Here is an 18,933-nt window from a genome sequence, read left to right on the forward strand (position 1 = left end):
TTCCTCTCTCTCCCTCTCCATCCCTCTCTCTCCCTCTCCATCCCTCTCTCTCCTTCTCTATCCCGGCCCGCGGGATCGTCGAAGCAGGCCCTGGAGGAGGGAGTGGGAATTTGGGGAACAAGAGACACGAGAAATGGAGACAAGACAGTGCTCTGATCAAGTCTCGTTTAATGGCGGTAATGCAGTGCCTTATATACACTTGGAGAGGAAGGGGTTGGGCCAAGGTGGAAATGATCTCATTTCGGAGGGCGTGGCCAGGCAGGTTTCGGTTTCCACGGTCGGATGTCATGTTGCGCCTGCGCTATAAAGTAACAATTTTCGCGCGCGCAGGAAAGATGGGTGAAGAAGAAGCAGGAAGAGCGCCATCTTGTGTGAGGTATTTAATACAGGGGAAAAGGACAAATCTAGGAAGGAGGTGAGAGGTGGAAATGAATAGCGCTCAGGCGTTTAATCGTCAATAATTACTTGCCATGGCCGGGGCGCGCAGCTCCGGACACTTCTCCCTTTCTCTCTCTCCCCCTCTCTCCCTCTCCCTCCCTTTCCCTCCCTGTCTCTCCCTCTCTCTCCCCTCCCTCTCCCTCCCTCTCCCTCCCTGTCTCTTCCTCTCTCTCTCTCTCTCCCTCTCCCTGTCTCTCCCTGTCCCTCCCTCCCCCTCCCCTTCCCTCTCCCTCTCCCTTTTCCTCTCTCTCTTTCCCTCCCTCCCTCTCCTTCTCCCCACATTCTCCCCTTTCTCTCTCCTCTCTCTCTCCTGCTGCCAGGTAAGACATGCCTGCTTCCCCTCCACCTTCTGACATGATTAAGTTTCCTGAGGCCTCCCCAGCCATACCAAATCACGAGTCAATTAAACCTCTCTTCTTTATGAATTACTCGGTCTCAGTATTATCTTTATAGCAGTGTGAGAACGGACTAACACACCCGTAGATATCCCTCTTGTGACCTGGTTTCAAGTCTGTTCATCCTTCTGGCTGCTCACCGCTCATGTGCTCAGATTCATGTGTGGCCGTCAGAGCTGACCTTGGCCTTCCTGGACTTGTCTGGATATGACTGTTGGTGCCACAGCCACGTTGTTCTTTAGGCCAGGTAAGAGCTGCAGCCTCTGTTTACACAGGTGGTGGCTGGAGCCGAATTCCTCACTCAGTCCTACGTCTCCTGCTGCTTAGAGTCAGACTGGGATCAACAAGCTCCTGGAAGAAACTGGGTATGGTGGTGAGTACCCATAGTCCCAGCTACTTGGGAGGCTGGAGCAGGAGGCTCACTTGAGTCTAGGAGTGTAAATCCAACCTGGACAACATAGCGAGACCCCATCTCTTTTTCTTTTTTCTTTTTTTGAGACAGAGTCTTGCTCTGTCACCCAGGCTAGAGTGCAGTGGTTGAATCTCAGCTCACTGCAACCTCTGCCTCCTGGATTCAAGTGATTCTCGTGTCTCAGCCTCCCGAGTAGCTGGGACTACAGGCATGGGCCATCATGTCCAACTAACTTTTGTATTTTTAGTAGAGACGGGGGTTTTACCATGTTGGCCAGGCTGATCTCGAACTCCTGACCTCAAGTGATATGCCCACCTCGGCCTCCAAAAGTGCTGGGATTACAGGTGTGAGCCACTGCACCCAGCCAAGACCCCATCTCTTAAAAAAATAGAAGCTTTTGAAATTGTCTATTGTGGCAAATGTGGAAGCAGACCAGTCAGCAGAATGGAAATCCAGTTGGTGCTGGTGTGTAGACTCAGGATCATTGCTCAGGTTTCCAGGGCAGTGGGGAGATAGAAATGCTGATGAGAATGCCGGGTGCGGTGGCTCATGCCTGTATTCCCAGCACTCTGGGAGGCCGAGGCGGGTGGATCACCTGAGGTCAGGAGTTCGAGACTAACCTGGCCAATATGGTGAAACCCTGTCTCTACTAAAAATACAAAAATTAGCCAGGCATGGTGGCAGGCACTTGTAATCTCAGCTACTTAGGAGGCTGAGGCAGGAGAATCACTTGAACCCAGGAGGTGGAGGTAGCAGAGAGCCGAGACTGCGCCATTGTACTCCAGCCTGGGCAACAAGGGTGAAACTCCATTTCAAAAAAAAAAAAAAAAAACCCAAAAGAAATGCTGATGAGGAAAATCCTGGTTGGCCATGTGTCAGGTGGAGAGCACGAGGCCACGGGGAAGATCAGAGACAGTTACTCACAGCCCACAGCACACTTCAGTTAGCAGCGTCGTCTTTGAGCCTGTCAGAATCCTGTAGGAAGCAGCACTGAGGTTCCCTCTCAGATCTTTCCTAAGGCTGGTGCATGCAGGTTTCCGGCCTGGCCAGGCTGTGACTTGCAGACCTTTTACTCATCATTAGTTCCACATGCTGTCATCTGGACAGATATAAGTGGAAGCCTGTTCCTGATTACCTCGGGGGTTCATGTGCGTTTCACTGCAGCCTTTATTCTGGCAGCAACAGCTGCCTCACATGGCGGCCCTCTAATGTCACAGGCAGGAGAAGCTGAGCGGGTCCTTTTAGGAGAGTGAGGGGAAATGAGTTGTTTTCAGGCACCTCGACTAGCCTAGCCCGGGCACACTGCTTGTCTCAGAGGACATAACCAGATGCGACAGGCCCAGGTGGGCCATCCAAAAATCGCAGTCCCAAGGCAGTGGTCTCAGGCATTGGCGAGCATCGTTGAAACACGGATATGTGGGTCCCATTGTCAGCAGCGGGCTCCCTGGGTGCATGCAGGGCCTGGGGCCCTGAGTGTTAAAATCCTCCTGCAGAGCCGAGAGGAAGATGCTCAGAGGACCACACTAGGAAAGGTGGAACTGAAGGGACACAAAGCAGGTAAGTGGCTGCCCAGGCTGGTGACTGAAGGAGGGAATTGACTGTTGAGAGGCAGGAAAGAGTGAGGGAAATGTTCCAGATCATGATTACTGCGATGTCTACACAAATGTATGTATTCGTCAAAACTCATTGAACTGTCTACTTAAAATGGGTACACTTTACCATATGTAAGTTATGTATCAATAAAGATGATAAAAAACAAAGCTGGCCAGGAGCGGTGGCTCACGCCTGTAATTCTAGCACTCTGAGAGGCCGAGGCGGGTGGATCACCTGAGGTCAGGAGTTTGAGACCAGCCCGGCCAACACAGCGAAACCCTGTCTCTACTAAAAAATACAAAAATTAGCCAGGCATGGTGGCAGGCACCTGTAGTCCCAGCTACTCGGGAGGCTGAGACACGAGAATTGCTTGAACCCGGGAGGTGGAGGTTGCAGCCAGCCGAGATTGCGCCACTGCATACCAGCCTGGGTGACAAGAGCAAAACTCCATCTCAAGAAAAAAAAAAAAGCTAAGAAGGTCATCACACGTTTTGGGCCTCCGTTTTTGTCCCCAGAGAGCCTAGGTTAAGCCTCTTTCACCCTGCCCTAAGGCCAGGTGCAGTGGCTCACGCCTGTAATCCCAGCACTTTGGGAGGCTGAGGTGGGTGGATCAATTGAGGGTCAGGAGTTTGAGACCAGCCTGGTTAAATATGGTAAAAACCCCGTCTCTACTAAGAATACAAAAGGGCATGGTGGTGCGCACCTGTAATTCCAGCTACTTCAGAGGCTGAGGCAGGAGAATCGCTTGAACCCGGGAGTTGGAGGCTGCAGTGAGCTGAGATCACACCACGGCACTCCAGCGTGGGCAGCAGAGGGAGACTCCATTCCCCACCCCCCACCTAAAAAATTCACCCCACCCTAGGCAGATGCCAGAGCTTCCTTTGCATCTAAATGAAAACGAAAACTGGGACCACCAGGCCTATAGGGGGCGCTGTCTCGCAGTGTCACAGTGTCGACGGATCATTGACAGAACCCACTTTGTGCCACAGACACCCTATGGGGAAGAAGGTGGGGAGTACAGCCATGTGTCCCTTAAAGACGGGGATATGTTCTGAGAAAAGTTGCATTTGGTGATTTCAACCCTGTGTGAACATCATAGAGTCCACTGTACATCCCTAGATGGGATAGCCTCCCGCACACTAGGGATGGTGCAGCTTGCCACCGTAGGCTACAAACTACAGCGTGCAACTGACCCCATACCACCGGCGATGGTAACACAGTGGGAAGTGTCTGTGTATGGATGACGCCAGACGGGAAGCCCCAGAATTGGGGCTTAGTTTGGGAGAGTTCTTGTCTTTGTCTAGGAAGGAATTCAAGGTGATGTTAGCAACTTTTATTGAAGCAGCGTACAGCAGCCACAGAGGTACTGCCACAGGCAGTGTGCACAGAATAGCAGCTCAGGGCCAGGGGCAATTCTGCACTCATACTGATATTCACTTTTTTTTTTTCCTGAGATCGAGTCTCGCTGTGTCACCCAGGCTGGAGTGCATTAGCGTGATCTCGACTCGTTGCAACCTCTGCTTCCCGGGTTCAAGCGATTCTCCCACCTCAGCTTCTGTAGTAGCTGGGATTACAGGCGCCTGCCACCACACCCAGCTGATTTTTGTATTTTTAGTAGAGACCGGGTTTCACCATGCTGGCCAGGCTGGTCTCAAACTCCTGACCTCAGGTAATCCTCCCGCCTCAGCCTTTCAAAGTGCTGGGATTACAGGCATGAGCCACTGCAATTGGTCGAGATCCACTTTTAATTACGCACAAATTAAGGGGTGGATTATGCAGAATTTCTAGAAAAAGAGCAGTAACTTCTGGGTAGATGGGTCATCGCCATGGGAAAGGGTGATAACAGCCGGGTGTTGCCATGGCAACAGTAAACTGACAGGGCACTGGTGGTGTGTCTTACAGAGCGTCCTTTTACCTCTTTCCTGTTTCAGCTCGCCTTCAATCTGGTCTGGTGTCCAAGCTCCACCTCTGGAGTCCAGTTCCACCTCCGACCTCATCTAAACATAGAAAAGTATGGTGAAAATACGGTTATAATCTTACGGGAGGATCTTTGTGTAAGTGGCTCCTCCTTGACCCACTCACTGTTGTGTGGCTCATTGTCATGACTGTATTTGCAGTTTTACTGCCTGAGTCTAGTTCCCTCATCTGCTAGCTTTATGACCCTGGACAAACTTCATAACTTTCTCATGCCTCAGTTTCCTTGACTGTAAAATGAAGAAAGCAATAGTACCTATCTCGAAGAATTGTGCAAAAATTTTAACAAATTATTTTATTGTAAAGCACTTAGAACAGCAGCTAGCATACAGTAAGCATGAAGTGAGCATTTGCGATTGTTATTTAATAAATGCAACTTTCATCCATGCTCTTTTTCCCTCCTAATTTTGCCATGGAAATCATTTTTATGGAGAGCTCTTAGGTCTCCATCTTTTATGACAGGCTGATTCTGGTCGCATTCCAGCCATCTTCATGGATAGAGGATGGCGACATGGGAAGTGGGAGCTGGACCTGGAGCAGAAAGAGCTGGAAGGTTGGGGTGCAGCCTCGGTCTGGGACAGTTTCACTCTGTGGTGAAGACAGGCTTGCATCCCCTCCCACCATGACCCTTTCTTTTTATTTTATTTAGTTATTTGAGATAGGGTTTTGCTCTGTCACCCAAGCTGGAGTTCAGTGGCATGTCATGGCTTATTGCAGCCTCCATCTCCTGGGCTCAAGGGATCCTCCCACCTCAGCCTTCTGAGTAGCTGGGACCACAGGCATAAGCCACGACACCTGGCTAAGTTTTTGAATTTTTTTTTTTTTTTTTTTTTTTTTTTTTGAGACAGAGTCTTACTCTGTCCCCTAGGCTGGAGTGCAGTGGCGCAATCTCGGCTCACTGCAAGCTCTGCCTCCCAGGTTCACACCTTTCTCCTGCCTCAGCCTCCCCAGTAGCTGGGACTACAGGCACCCTCCACCACTCCCGGCTAACTTTTTGTACTTTTAGTAGAGACGGGGTTTCACCATGTTAGCCAGGATGGTGTCGATCTCCTGACCTCGTGATCCGCCCGCCTCGGCCTCCCAAAGTGCTGGGATTACAGGCGTGAACCACCATGCCTGACTGATTTTTTTTTTTTTTTTGTAGGCACAAGGTTTTGCCATGTTGCCCAGGCTGCTCTCGAACTCCTGGACTCAAGTGATCTGCCTGCCTTGGCCTCCCAAAGCACTGGGATTATAGACGTGAGCCACTGCGCCTGATGCAGGACCTTTTCTTGAGCACTCTGGCCCTTGCTGGGGCTGGGGTTCTGCTTGCTTTACTTCTATGAGCCTGTCAGCCTACACCTCAGAAAAATGGGGATGAAGCTGGCTCTGAGGGCGGTGGTCAGGATCAGGTGAGAGGACATGAAGAACTCTTGGTGCTTGTCTTTGTTTGAGTTTTTCTGGAAGCAGCCTCTGAGACAAGATTCTCAGTATTATTTTACAAGTAGTTGATTTGGGAGGTGATCCCAGCAAGCACCAGTAGGAGAAGATACGAGACAGGGAATGGGAGGAAGTCAGCAAATGTGTTAGTGGGATGAGGACAGCCCAGAGCAACTGGAGCTTCATGCCTCTGTGAACTCTGGGAGACTGTGCAGAACACACCCCAGTCAAGCAGGGAGAAAGCTGGGTGTTCATACGTTAACTGCCCAGCTGTCCTTGGTTGAAGCTTTCTTCCAGGAGTGTTCACTCTGGCATTTCCTGCTTGCTTGATTGGCTGAATCTTCTTCCACAGCCAGAAATTAAGAAGCCCCAGGGCTGGGAGGCAGAAGTTCCCAGTAAGCCTTTGGCTTGTGAAGGTAAGTGCTGAGAGGACAACAGTACAAACTGCATCTGCTACAGGCGGTCAACTCCTGATAAGAACTAGTTAATGTAGTTGAGTGCGCTGGCTCATGCCTATAATCCCAGCACTTTGGGAGGCCAAGGCGAGTGGATCACCTGAGGTCGGGAGTTCGAGACCAGCCTGACCAACATGGCGAAACCCAGTCTCTACTGAAAATACAAAAATTAGCTGGGTGTGGTGGTGCAGGCCTGTAATCCCAGCTACTCAGGAGGCTGAAGTCGGAGAATTGCTTAAACCTTTGAGGTGGAGGTTGCAGTGAGCCGAGATCGCACCACTGCACTCCAGCCTGGGAGACAGAGCGAGATTCCATCTCAAAAAAAAGAAAAAAAAAAAAAGAACTAGGTAATGTAGTTGGGTGTGGTGGCTCAGGCCTGCTAATCCTAGCACTTTGGGAGGCCAAGGCGGGAGGATCACTTCACCCCAGGACTCTGAGACCAGCTCGCGCAACACAGCAAAACCTCATCTCTACCAAAAAAAAAAAAAAAATTAGCTGGGCATGGTGGTGGGCACCTGTAGTCCCAGCTATGTGGGAGGATCGCTTGATCCCAGGAGTTCAAGGCTACAGTGAGCTAGGATTGTGGTATTGCACTCTGGCGTGGGCAAGAGAGCAAGAACTTGTCTCTTAAAAAAAAAAAAGTGTAGATTTAAGCATCTTACCTGTCTCACAGGAGTAGAGAAAAACAAAGACCAAGTTAAAGGAGCTTCTTGTAAACGGGCCACTTTTGTCATGTGGCACACTCCAGCCAACTTTCAGCTCCTCCTCCAGATGTGAACCTGCCCTCCCACAAAAGCTGAGTAACAGAAAATCATGACACCCGCCTCAGATTTTGGATGAACTCATGAATGCCTGTTCACCACAGTGAAAGGTCTTCTGGTGCTTGTAGGAGAAGGGCACCCATGCAGGGCTGGGGAGCTGACCAGGTTCAGGTCTCTCTAAGACAACGTGGCAGATGTCAGCTGTTTGGGGAGTGGGGGTCACGGGGATAGTCCAGTGGCCCACTGCTGATGGAGGTTGTGAGTTCTTTCTTTCTTCTCTCTCTTTTTTTTTTGAGATGGAGTCTTGCTTTCCCCCCCAGGCTGGAGTTCAGTGGCACGATCTTGGCTCACTGCAACCTCCACCTCCCGGGTTCAAGTGATTCTCCTGCCTCAGCCTCCCAAGTAGCTGGAACTACAGGCGCTTGCCACCAAACCTGGCTAATTTTTTGTATTTTTAGTACAGATGGGATTTCACCGTATTAGCCAGAATGGTCTCAATCTCCTGATCTTGTGATCTGCCTGCCTCAGTCTCCCAAAGTGCTGGGATTACAGGCGTGAGCTACCATGCCCAGCTGGTTGTGAGCTCTTTCAAGAGTGAATGCCAATGTTTCAAAACATTGGCCATCAACATTTGTGATGTGGCTTGGAGCCATAGGGGGCTTTGGAATTATCCAACTTTATACATTTCCAACGATGGGACAAGCCATCTCCTGCGTCTGAGCCTCATTTCTCATCTATAGCGTGGACATCGTAGTAGGACACCTTCCAGAGGCGAGTTGAGAAGTAAATGTGGTGGTGCATCGTCAGTGCCTGGCACGGTATAGACCAGAAGTTGGCAAACTTTTCCTGTAAAGGGCCAGGCTGTCAATATTTCAGCTTCGTGGGCCACATGGTCTCTGCTGCACCTACTCAAATTTGTAGCATTAAAGCTACTATAGGCAATATATACATCTTATAAAAATAGATGCTGGCTGGGTGTGGTGGCTCATGCCTGTGATCCCAGCACTTTGGGAGGCCGAGGCGGGCAGGTCACGTGAGGTCAGGAGTTTGAGACTAGCCTGGCTAAAATGGAGAAGCTCCATCTCTATTAAAAATACAAAAATTAGCCAGGCGTGGTGGCAGGCATCTGTAGTCCCGTCTACCCGGGAGGCTGAGGCAGGAGAATCACTTGAACCGGGAGGCAGAGGTTGCAGTGAGCCAAGATCACGACACTGCAGCCTGGGCAACAGAGCGAGACTCTGTCTCAAAACAAAAAACAAAAAACAAACAACAAGCAAATGCTTACCCTCTGTATAGGGAATGGGCAGAAATGGGAAGAATCGGGGAGATTTTATCTCTTCCTCCTGAAAGGAACAAATGTTTCTTACCTATCTTTGTGTCCTCCTTCGGCCCAGCATGGGCCTGGGACATATAGGTGCTCAAGAAACATTTACTGAAGGGAGAAAAACAACCTATAGCATGAAGAAGAGAATAGTGTTTGCAGTCCAACAGACCTGTGTCCAAATCAATTTATTCTCTATGTGGCCTGGGCTAAGCCCCTCCTTTTCTCTGAACCTCTTCATCTATAAAATGGGTGTTAAGAGTAACATCTACTGCATAAAGTTGTCGTGTGGGTATTAATGGGCAAAAAGTGTGCATATTGAAAAATATTTTTAAAAAAGAAAGCATGAATAAAGGCTTCCATGATTTTTTACTCATGGCTCTCAACCCTTAGTTCCTCTGGCTTGAGGGGCATTTTTGTCTCCTCCAATCTGTACAACCAGCCTTCTCTGGCCCCTCTTGGACTCTGGGAGGAAGTGAGGGAGGGAATCTCATCTCTGCAGGAGGAAGGAGTGGTTGTCTGTAATAGAGGGTGGCAGGAGAGTCAAGCTTCCTGTTCTGAATTCAGGACCAGGCAGGCAGTAACTGCAGACAATCAGTTTTTGCCTCAAGGGCTCAGTGTTGGCTGTAAAGAATTAATGGCCAAGAAAGGTGTCTACCAATTATTTTTCCACTAAGGTGCAGAGATTACAGAAACACAGCTAAGCCCATTTCAGATCCAGGCCTCCTAGCACTGGCTGGCGATTACCACTCCACAGACCTCCATCCCAGGGGAGTGCTGGGAGTCAGGGGTCTTTCCTTAGAGGGTATGCTCAGACTTCCAAGTGTGTGCAGAACATTCTATGTTTCCACAGGGAAGAGGGAGAAAAAGGAAGGACACATAGGTCTCTTGGTTCAGTTGTCCTAAAAGCAGGCCCTGAGACAAGGATTCAAGTACAGGCAGTGGTCTTGGGAAATCACCCCAGGAAATGCCATTAACAGGGGAGGGAAGTGAGATGGGGAAGGGACAGAACATATGGGTATATTATCCAATCAGTTACACTTTGGACAACTGGAGCTTCATCTCACATGGACTCTGGGAAATGGTGCAACGTATATATCTCAAAATGATCCCATCTGAGGGGTGAGGGAGCTGGGGTATTTATACACCAACTCCTGTGGATCACTAGTTGAAGTGTTACTGGTGGAGGGTGTTCAGGTTGTTGGCATCTTGAACAAAGAATTGGACAAAATGCACAAAGCAAGGAAAGAATGAAGCAACAAAAGCAGAGATTTATTAAAAATGAAAGTACATTCTACAGTGTGGGAGCAGGCCCTGGATACAGAATCTTCTCTGGTCCAAATATCCACTAGAGGTTTCCCATTGGCCACTTGGTGTTCACCTCATGTAAATGAAGTGGTGGTACGCAATCGGAGGCTGAAGTGAAATCACAAAGTTACACTCCTATGCAAACGTCTTGGTACTTTCATTTCCCATCTGCCCTGCAGAAAAGGTGGCGGTTCGCAAAGGGAGTAGACTCTGGTTCTTCTGTTACTTAGGTATGGAAAGTTAGAGTTTTTCTTTCAATTTAGTTCTAGGAAGTCAGCCTGAAAGAGCCTTAGGTTCCCTGCCTCCAGACCCTATTCTCCTGCCTCAGAAGGCTGCTGGGTGGGGGGGGGGGGGGGGGTTTGGGGGGTGGGGGAGTGGGGATGGGGGTGCTGTTAATTACCCAGCACTTCCAGCATCTCTCATTTGGTAGCCAAGAGCATCCTGAGGCAGGAAATGCAGGTGATGGCAGCTGTTGTGTCCTGAAATGGTTAGACCTATGGAACGAGCCAGGTACCCACAGAATCCACTACAACACAGGTTAAAGCTCAACACTGGTCCAGGCACTTCACACCTAAGATTATTTATTTATTTATTTTGAGAACCGAGTCTTGCTCTGTTGCCCAGGGGCAGGCTGGAGTGCAGTAATGCAATCTTGGTGCACTGCAACCTCCGTCTCCCAGGTTCAAGCAATTCTCCTGCTTCAGCCTCCCAAGTAGCTGGGATTACAGGCACCTGCCACCATGCGCAGCTAATTTTTGTATTTTGAGTAGAGACGGGATTTTGCCAAGTTGGCCAGGCTGATCTCTAACTCCTGCCCTCAGGTGATCCGCCTGCCTCGGTCTCCCAAAGTGCTGGGATTACAGGAGTGAGCCACCATGCTCAGCCCTGAGGTCTAATTTAATCCCCATGTATATCCAAGACTGAACCTTACTTAGTCTCCTTTCCCCAGACCTATTCCTAAGGGCTGGAAATGGGGAGATGAGTGAAGCTCTCATCCTAGGTGCAAAATGTGAGGGGGCACCAGAAACACAGCCATCAAATAATATTTTGATGCAATATTAAAAAGGAATAAGTGAATGCAAAAAAAATCCATGGTGAGCAAAAGATCAAACATTTTAATCAAGACAGGATCAGTAATAGTGCTGTGCTGAGCCATATTGAAGCCTGAGGCAAAAGGAAAAATCAGTAACCCTGATCTTGTTCTTCATGGATTTTTTTTGCATTCATTTTGATTTTTTAAAAAAATTATTGCATTAAAACATTATTTATCTTGATTAATGATTTTTTGGAGGCACAGTCTTGTGTTTGGTGTCTGAAGTGAGTACCTCACTTGCTCACTCTAGTCCTGACCCTGTTCCCTCTCCCATCTTCCCCATCTTACTGCACAGTGTTCAGTCCACTTAGCTGCTCAAGCCAAAAATCTAGGATCCCCTTGGGCCCCCCTCTTTCTCTCCCCTCTCCCTGCTGTACCATTTCTGGACTTTCAGTTCCACCTCTAAACATCTCTCAAATTTGTCTTTTTTTTTTTTGTCTCCATTGCTACAACCCCTCTATAAGGACCTCATTCGTGGCCTCCTTTGGGCAGACAGGAATAGCTTGTTGGATTATCCTGCAAGCTCTGGTGTGTCCACTCACATCAGTGGCTCCAGCAGACGTGATAGTGGTTCTTTGTCTTGCCCTCTGATTTCCACCTCTAAGTCCTCCCACATCTGCGTGAGTTCTTGTTTCAATGTGAAATCTGATTCCCACAGTGCTTGTAGAGGCTCTGTTTTTGTGACTGCCCCCTGATGGATCCCCCAAGGCTGTGACTATCTCTCTGCTGCCTTGGCAGCTCCTTGGGCACCCAGAGGCACAGTCTCAGAGCTTCAACGAAGCAAAACCCCTTCTGATTTCTCCTCATCCTCTCACCTTCTGGGAGTTCTATTTTCCTTTTTTTGAGACTGAGTCTTCCTCTGTTGCCTAGGCTGGAGTGCAGTGGCATGATCTCGGCTCACTGCAGCCTCTACCTCCCAGGTTAAAGTGACCCTCCCGCCTCAGCCTCCCAAGTAGCTGGGACTAAAGGTGCACGCCACCATGCCTGGCTAATTTTTGTGTTTTTTGTAGAGATGGGGTTTCACCATGTTGGACAGGCTGGTCTCAAACTCCCGACCTCAAGTGATTCTCCGGTCTCAGCCTCTCAAAGTGCTGGGATTATAGGTGTGAGCCACCAAACCCGGCCCCAGATTCCTACTTTCTTTCCATCCCACACTGGGGCAAGGGCTGAAAGAGGTGGGGGCACTGAATCCCTGAGCATCCCAGGCAATGTCTTTCTCTTGGTTGCATTTTCTCTAAATGTCCCTGTCTCCTTGGTTCCACCTCTGGGCTTGGAAGAGATCCCCTTCTTCTGAGCTCGTTTACTGAATCCCATCATGACTGCTTATAATGTTGCCAGAGCTGAGAACTCCCAGCTTTGCCTTTGCTATGGAAAGGGAAGTTTTTGAAATTAAGAACCTCTCCATATTCCCCACTAGCCTAAATTTTAAGACTATGATCTCTGCACAGATTCAAAGCTAAAGGATGGCCTCTTTATTTCAGGTGGGGTCTGCACTCCTCTTGATTTAATGGGGCTGGGGGTGGTGGAAAGAAGAGACACAGAGTGTCATGACTCACAGGGATGAAAAGTAGATGGATCTATTTGATAGTTTCAAAAATATTACCCCCTTTACACAGTCAAATGGGTCCCCAAGTTCCCATTACCTTTGCTCTTTTCCTGGGCAGTCATTATTTCTGGAGAGTTCCGGCAAATTCTGTTTAGCGTTTCCTCCTCTCATTGGGGCCATATTTTCTCTCCTTGCAGAGGCCATCTTTGTCTTGTGCACACCAATGGCTCCTCAGCTCTCTTCTTTAAGTTCTGAATAGATAAAGAAGTTCCTTGAATCACTAATGGTGAAATCCAGACATCGGGCGGCACTTCATCGAGGAAAAGGGAGACCTGGATCCCAATCGTGGACTTGACTGGATGTAATACAGTTCCCGAGTGGAGAATGGGGAAAAGGGTACCACCGAAGTGTATTGTTGGAAGGATGAAATGAGATAATGCCTATATAGTGAAGCTTCACGTAGCAGCTGGCACAGATAATTTAATCAGGGTCTGTTTCCTCCTCTCTTTCTCCACCTTCTGCCATTCTCTGTTTTCTGAGACGAGTCTCACTGTTCTGGAATTCTGGGCTTCCCTGGGCAGAGCCTAGTTTGTTCACCCACTCTGCAACTGACTGTTGTTGAACAGTGCAGTGGTTAAGTGGGCAGCTGCTAATCAAATGACTAATTATTACTGTGACATTCTCAGCACAGAGCCAGGCGTGCCGGTCCTCCAGTCCCATGAGCTGAGGATTTCTCCAGTGCCATCTGATCTTCATCATTATTGTACACATACATACACACACTCACATCTTGGATCCTGGCGTCTGGGAATCTTGGGTCAGCAGAGGTGACGGGTTAAGGGAGGTGAGTGGGGGAGCACAGGAGAGACCAGAAGTCCCTCTAGGCACCTACAGCTACCCCTCCCCACCACCCGCTGATATGGTTTGGCTGTGTCCCTACCCAAATCTCACCTTGAATTGTAATAATCCTCACGTGTCAAGGGCAGGGTCAGGTGGAGATGATTGAATCATGCGGGCGGTTTCCCCTATACTGTTCTCTTGGTAGAGGATAAGTCTCACGAGATCTGATAGTTTTATAAATGGTAGTTCCCCTTCACAAGCTCTATTGCCTGCTGCCATGTGAGACCTAACTTTGTTCTTCGTTGGACTTCTGCCATGGTTGTGAGGCCTCCCCAGCCATATGGAACTGTGAGTCAGTTAAACCTCTTTCCTTTAGAAATTACCCAGTCTCAGATATGTCTTTTTTTTTTTTTTTTTTTAAATCTCAGCTCACTGCAACCTCTGCCTCCTGGATTCAAGTGATTCTCGTGTCTCAGCCTCCCGAGTAGCTGGGACTACAGGCATGGGTCATCATGCTCAACTAATTTTTGTATTTTTAGTAGAGACGGGGGGTTTCACCATATTGGCCAGGCTGGTCTCGAACTCCTGACCTCAAGCGATATGCCCACCTCGGCCTCCCAAAGTATTGGGATGACAGGCGTGAGCCACCGCTCCTGGCCAGGTATGTCTTTATTAGCAGCGTGAGAACAGACTAATATATCCTCCTTAGCCACTTACCTGCACAGCCCTTATAGCCTGGGGCTTCCTTTTTGTCACACCTATTTTGAGTCCTGAGCGCAAGCAGATGAGTGGAATATAGTCCTATAAAGCTCAATGTGGCATGGTCACTGCTGATCTCTTTACCTTGGTCCTCAATTGCCCCTTCCCTCTGTCCTTGTGCTGCAGTCACAATAATCTCTCTCTCTCTCTCTCTCTTTTTTTTTTTTTTTGAGATGGGGTCTTACTCTGTTGCTTAGGCTGGAGTGCAGTGACTCGATCCTAGCTCACTGCAGCCTTGAACTCAAGCTAAAGCAATCCTCCCTTCTCAGCCTCCTGAGTAGCTGGGACTACAGGCACACACCACCACGCATGGCTAATTTTTACCTTTTTTGTAGAGGTGGGAGATCTCACTCTGTTGCCCAGGCTGGTCTCAAACTCCTGGCCTCAAGCAATCCTCCCACGTTGGGCTCCCAAAGTGCTGAGATTACAGGCATGAGCCAGTGCACCAGGCCACAATAACCTCCTTTTGGTGACTAGAAAACACCAAACTTATTCTGCTCAGAGCCTCATCACCTGCCCTGCCTGTTCTCTTCTCTTCCTGTGGCTGGCTTTGCATCCTTCAGATCTTAGCTCACATATCCTTTCTTCAGAGAAGTCTTCCCTGACTATCCTCTCTAAAGAGGATCCTACAGAGATTAGTTATTACAGCACTTCACACATTTCCTTCCTTCACAGCATCTATCACAACTGTAATTTTTCTAACCCACGTCTTCATTTGCTTTTCTACTCCCCCACCAGCTTGTACACTCCATGAGGGCAAGAGTTATTTTCTTCTGTTCACTACTCCACCACCACCTAGAAGAGTGCAGGCACAGAGTACGTCTGAAGAACCATCTAGAAGAGTGCTGGCACAGACTAGGTGGTTAATAAATATTTATACAATCAGTGATCTCCATGTTCCTTTTCATTTTATTGTCCTATATGAATTTTCAGACAGCCCAATGGGTCATCAGATTGACTCAATTTGAGAACAATTTCTGGGGCCAAATCTCCTCACTTATTTATTTATTTAGAGACAGAGTGTCACTGTCATCCCCTTCTCACTCTTTAGAAGCAGCTGGGGTTGGATCTTTCAACATGTGATGCCCGAGCCTCCTTGAGACCGATCCTGGACTCACATTGCCACGGCCAGCCCAGCAGGCTCCTTCCTTCCTTCCTTCCTTCCTTCCTTCCTTCCTTCCTTCCTTCCTTCCTTCCTTCCTTCCTTCCTTCCTTCCTTCCTTCCTTCCTTCCTTCCTTCCTTCCTTCCTTCCTTCCTTCCTTCCTTCCTTCCTTCCTTCCTTCCTTCCTTCCTTCCTTCCTTCCTTCCTTCCTTCCTTCCTTCCTTCCCTCCCTCCTTCCTTCCCTCCTTCCCTCCCTCTCTCTTTCTCTCTTTCTTTCTTTCTTTCTTCTTTTTTTTTTGAGACAGAGTCTCGCTCTGTTGCCCAGGCTGGAGTGCAATGTTGTGATCTCAGCTCACTGCAACCTCTGTCTTTCAGGTTCAAGTGATTCTCCTGCCTCAGCCTCCCAAGTAGCTGGGATTACAGGCACATGCCATCACACTTGGCTAATTTTTAGTAGAGACAAAGTTTTACCATGTTGGCCAGGCTTGTCTTAAACTCCTGACCTAAGTGATCTGCCCGCCTCGGCCTCCTAAAGTGCTGGGATTACAGGCGTGAGCCACTGTGCCTGGCCTACTTCCTTTCTAATAAGCAACTCTCCCTACATTTGGTGAGGGAGAGTCAGGGAGTGAGAACTAGACTTCACTCAGAACTGACTCGGTGAAAACCCTGTGAACTTGGACAACTTAATCTCAATGGGTGTCAATTTTCCAATTTTTAAACAGGGAATAACATAATAAAGGATTTCTTAACCCCAGTTCTACTGACATTTTGGGCTGGATAATTCTTTCTCAGGTGGTGTGTGTGTCTGTGCATTGAAGGATGTTTGGCAGCATCTACCCACTAGATGCCAGTAGCAAACCCAGTTAGGACAATCAAGAACGTCTCCAGACATTGCCAGACATCCCCAGGGGGCAAAACCACAACTTTTCCCTTCCTCTTTCCCCCATTTTAAACCACTCCAATAATACCTGCCTTACAGGATTATTGGTAGTTTAAATGAGATAGGTCATGTTAAGTGCTTATTATTATGCTTTGCACAGAGGAAGGATTTAATCAATATTTAAAATCTATTACTGTTATTACCAATGTCATTACATTGAAGGCTACAGGACTTTCAGGGAAGACTTGCAGACCCAGAAAAATTCACTCTAGTACCCATGGTGTACTGGAGCTGTCTTGTCTGTGCTTCCAAACATTGATTGCTAAATTTTGAGGAAATTTGCAAACCAGTTGTTAAACATAGCCATCCTTGAAACTGGCAATTGTAGGAATATTTACACCATGGAAATTGGCAAATGCTACATAGAAGGGCTTTATTTTCTGGGAGCTACCTGGCTACCATAGTGCTTCTTTATTAATGCACTAAATGACAAGATATTGTGGTAAGTCAGTTAACTACTGATATTTTGAAATATTGATGACCATAAATGATATTTTGAGATATCAACAACTGTAATATGATATGAAAATCAGTGATTTCCACTGGAGGCAAAGTTATTGATATTGCTTTGTTGTCCACTTTCAGATTTGAAGGAAATGCTAAATTTGAGTTAGAAATAGGAAAAAATAAAGATGTAGTTTTGTTTTTCATCCACGGACTCCCTGATTCTGTCCATGGACCTCAATTAAGAACTTGTGCTTTAGGCCTTGCACAGTGGCTCATGCCTGTACAATCAGAACTTTGGGAGGCTGAGGTGAGAGGATCACTTGAGTTCAGGAGTTTAAGATCACCCTAGGCAACATAGTGAGGCCCTGTCTCTACAAAAAAAAAAAAAGAAAAAGGAAGGAAGGGAGAAAGGAAAGAAGGAAGAAAGAAAGGAAGAAAGAAAGGAAGGAAGGAAGGAAGAACGAGAAAGAGAAAGAGAAAGAAAGAAAGAAAGAGAAAGAAAGAAAGAAAGAAAGAAAGAAAGAAAGAGAAAAAGAAAGAAAGAAAGAAAGAAAGAAAGAAAGAAAGAGAAAGAGAAAAAGAAAGAAAGAAAGAAAGAAAATAAAGACAGGCTCTAGTGCTCTAGTGGACACATTTAGTGGTATTGTGTAAATTGACCTGGGCATTTAGAATCAGACAGACCTGGGTTTGAAGCCCAAGTCTGCCAGTCACTTAGGTGAGCAAGCCTTAGTTTCTTCAGTCTCTCAAATGGGAACCTCAACTTCACAGGTTGTTGGAATTAAACAAAAGGATGTATTTAAAGTGCTTTAAGAGGAATCTGACACCAGTAGAGTGTGTGTGTGTGTGTTGTGTGTGTGTTGTTTGTGTGTGTGTTTGTGTGTGTGTTGTGTGTGTTGTTTGTGTGTGTTGTTTGTGTGTGTTGTGTTTGTGTGTTTGTGTGTGTGTTTGTGTGTGTTGTGTGTGTTTGTGTGTTTGTGTGTGTTTGTGTGTCTGTGTGTTTGTGTGTTGTGTGTGTTGTGTGTGTGTTTGTGTGTTGTGTTTGTGTGTTTGTGTGTGTTTGTATGTGTGTGTTTGTGTGTGTGTTTGTGTGTGTTCGTGTGTGTTGTGTTTGTGTGTGTTTGTGTGTTTGTGTGTTGTGTTTGTGTGTTGTTTGTGTGTGTTTGTGTGTGTGTTGTGTGTGTTTGTGTGTGTGTTTGTGTGCGTTGTGTTTGTGTGTGTTTGTATGTGTTGTTTGTGTGTGTGTGTTTGTGTGTGTGTGTTGTGTGTGTGTTGTGTTTGTGTGTATGTGTGTTTTGGGGGAGGCACTTTATCACTTTTCTCCCCATCCCTGGTATCTGCAGAGATCTCTGGATTTGAGCGGCTAAGCCTTAGCCTTAGTGACAGATCACATCCCAGATGGCGCTCCTGGCTTATCTTTATTTCCAGTTTCTGTCTGGGTGAAATATCTGCAACGTGTACACCGGAAAGAACAAATAGAATTATGAGTCACTTTTCACAAATTGTGTAGTGGATTTCACATACTTTCATGCTTGATTTACCACCATGTTTCAAACTGTTACAAAACCTTTTTTCCCCCTCACTTTAGGACACTGTGGCATAGGTCCCAGTGGAGAAGGGACATGGTATTCCCTTCACCCCTGCCCTCTCTGCCGCTCCCCATGGCACAGCAAGTGAAGAAACTTATTCTCTCCCACCCTCGGGCTGGAAGCTCCGTTGTTTCCAGGCACAAGACCATTTTTTCCAGCTCATTAGAATGTGGGGCTAAGATAAAGGAGGGCAGAACCATTAGGTATCAATTTATATGTAAATGTGAAAGTTGCTGAAGAAAGAGACTTCGCTCTTGTTCTTTAGGAAACATCCAGCTGGGACCTTCTGGAAAGCGGGCACCAGCACCTAGAACCCTGTGTACACACAGGAGTTCTAGCACCGCTCTATCTCCTTGTCTTCACCCATGGGGAGACTGAGGCCTAAGGTTACAGAGTGAGTAATGTGCAGGGCTGATTACAGCTCCATGACTGCTCCTGCACAGCAGGGCTACCGTATATGCAGAGTAGCAGCTCAGGGCACTTTTGCCGTTTTATTTATAGCTATTTTTAATTACATGTAGGTGAATGGGCAGTTTATACAGA

At 47.7% G+C, this 18,933-nt stretch overlaps 1 long non-coding RNA gene across 2 annotated transcripts; it reads left to right on the forward strand.

Moving 5' to 3' along the window:
* The first annotated feature begins 33 nt into the window (after nt 1–33).
* On the forward strand, nt 34–16,341 carry LOC119618570 (uncharacterized). Of its 2 annotated transcripts, XR_012089367.1 has the most exons (7): nt 34–376; nt 1,109–1,206; nt 2,739–2,802; nt 4,770–4,892; nt 5,957–6,647; nt 12,913–14,216; nt 15,053–16,341. It is a non-coding gene; the product is annotated as an uncharacterized lncRNA (long non-coding RNA). The 2 variants fall into 2 exon arrangements; XR_005234950.2 differs by lacking the exon at nt 5,957–6,647 and having other exon boundaries at nt 44–376.
* The last annotated feature ends 2,592 nt before the right edge of the window (nt 16,342–18,933 follow it).

This window comes from Chlorocebus sabaeus, chromosome 2 (assembly GCF_047675955.1).
Source record: "Chlorocebus sabaeus isolate Y175 chromosome 2, mChlSab1.0.hap1, whole genome shotgun sequence".
NCBI classification, from domain to species: domain Eukaryota; kingdom Metazoa; phylum Chordata; class Mammalia; order Primates; family Cercopithecidae; genus Chlorocebus; species Chlorocebus sabaeus.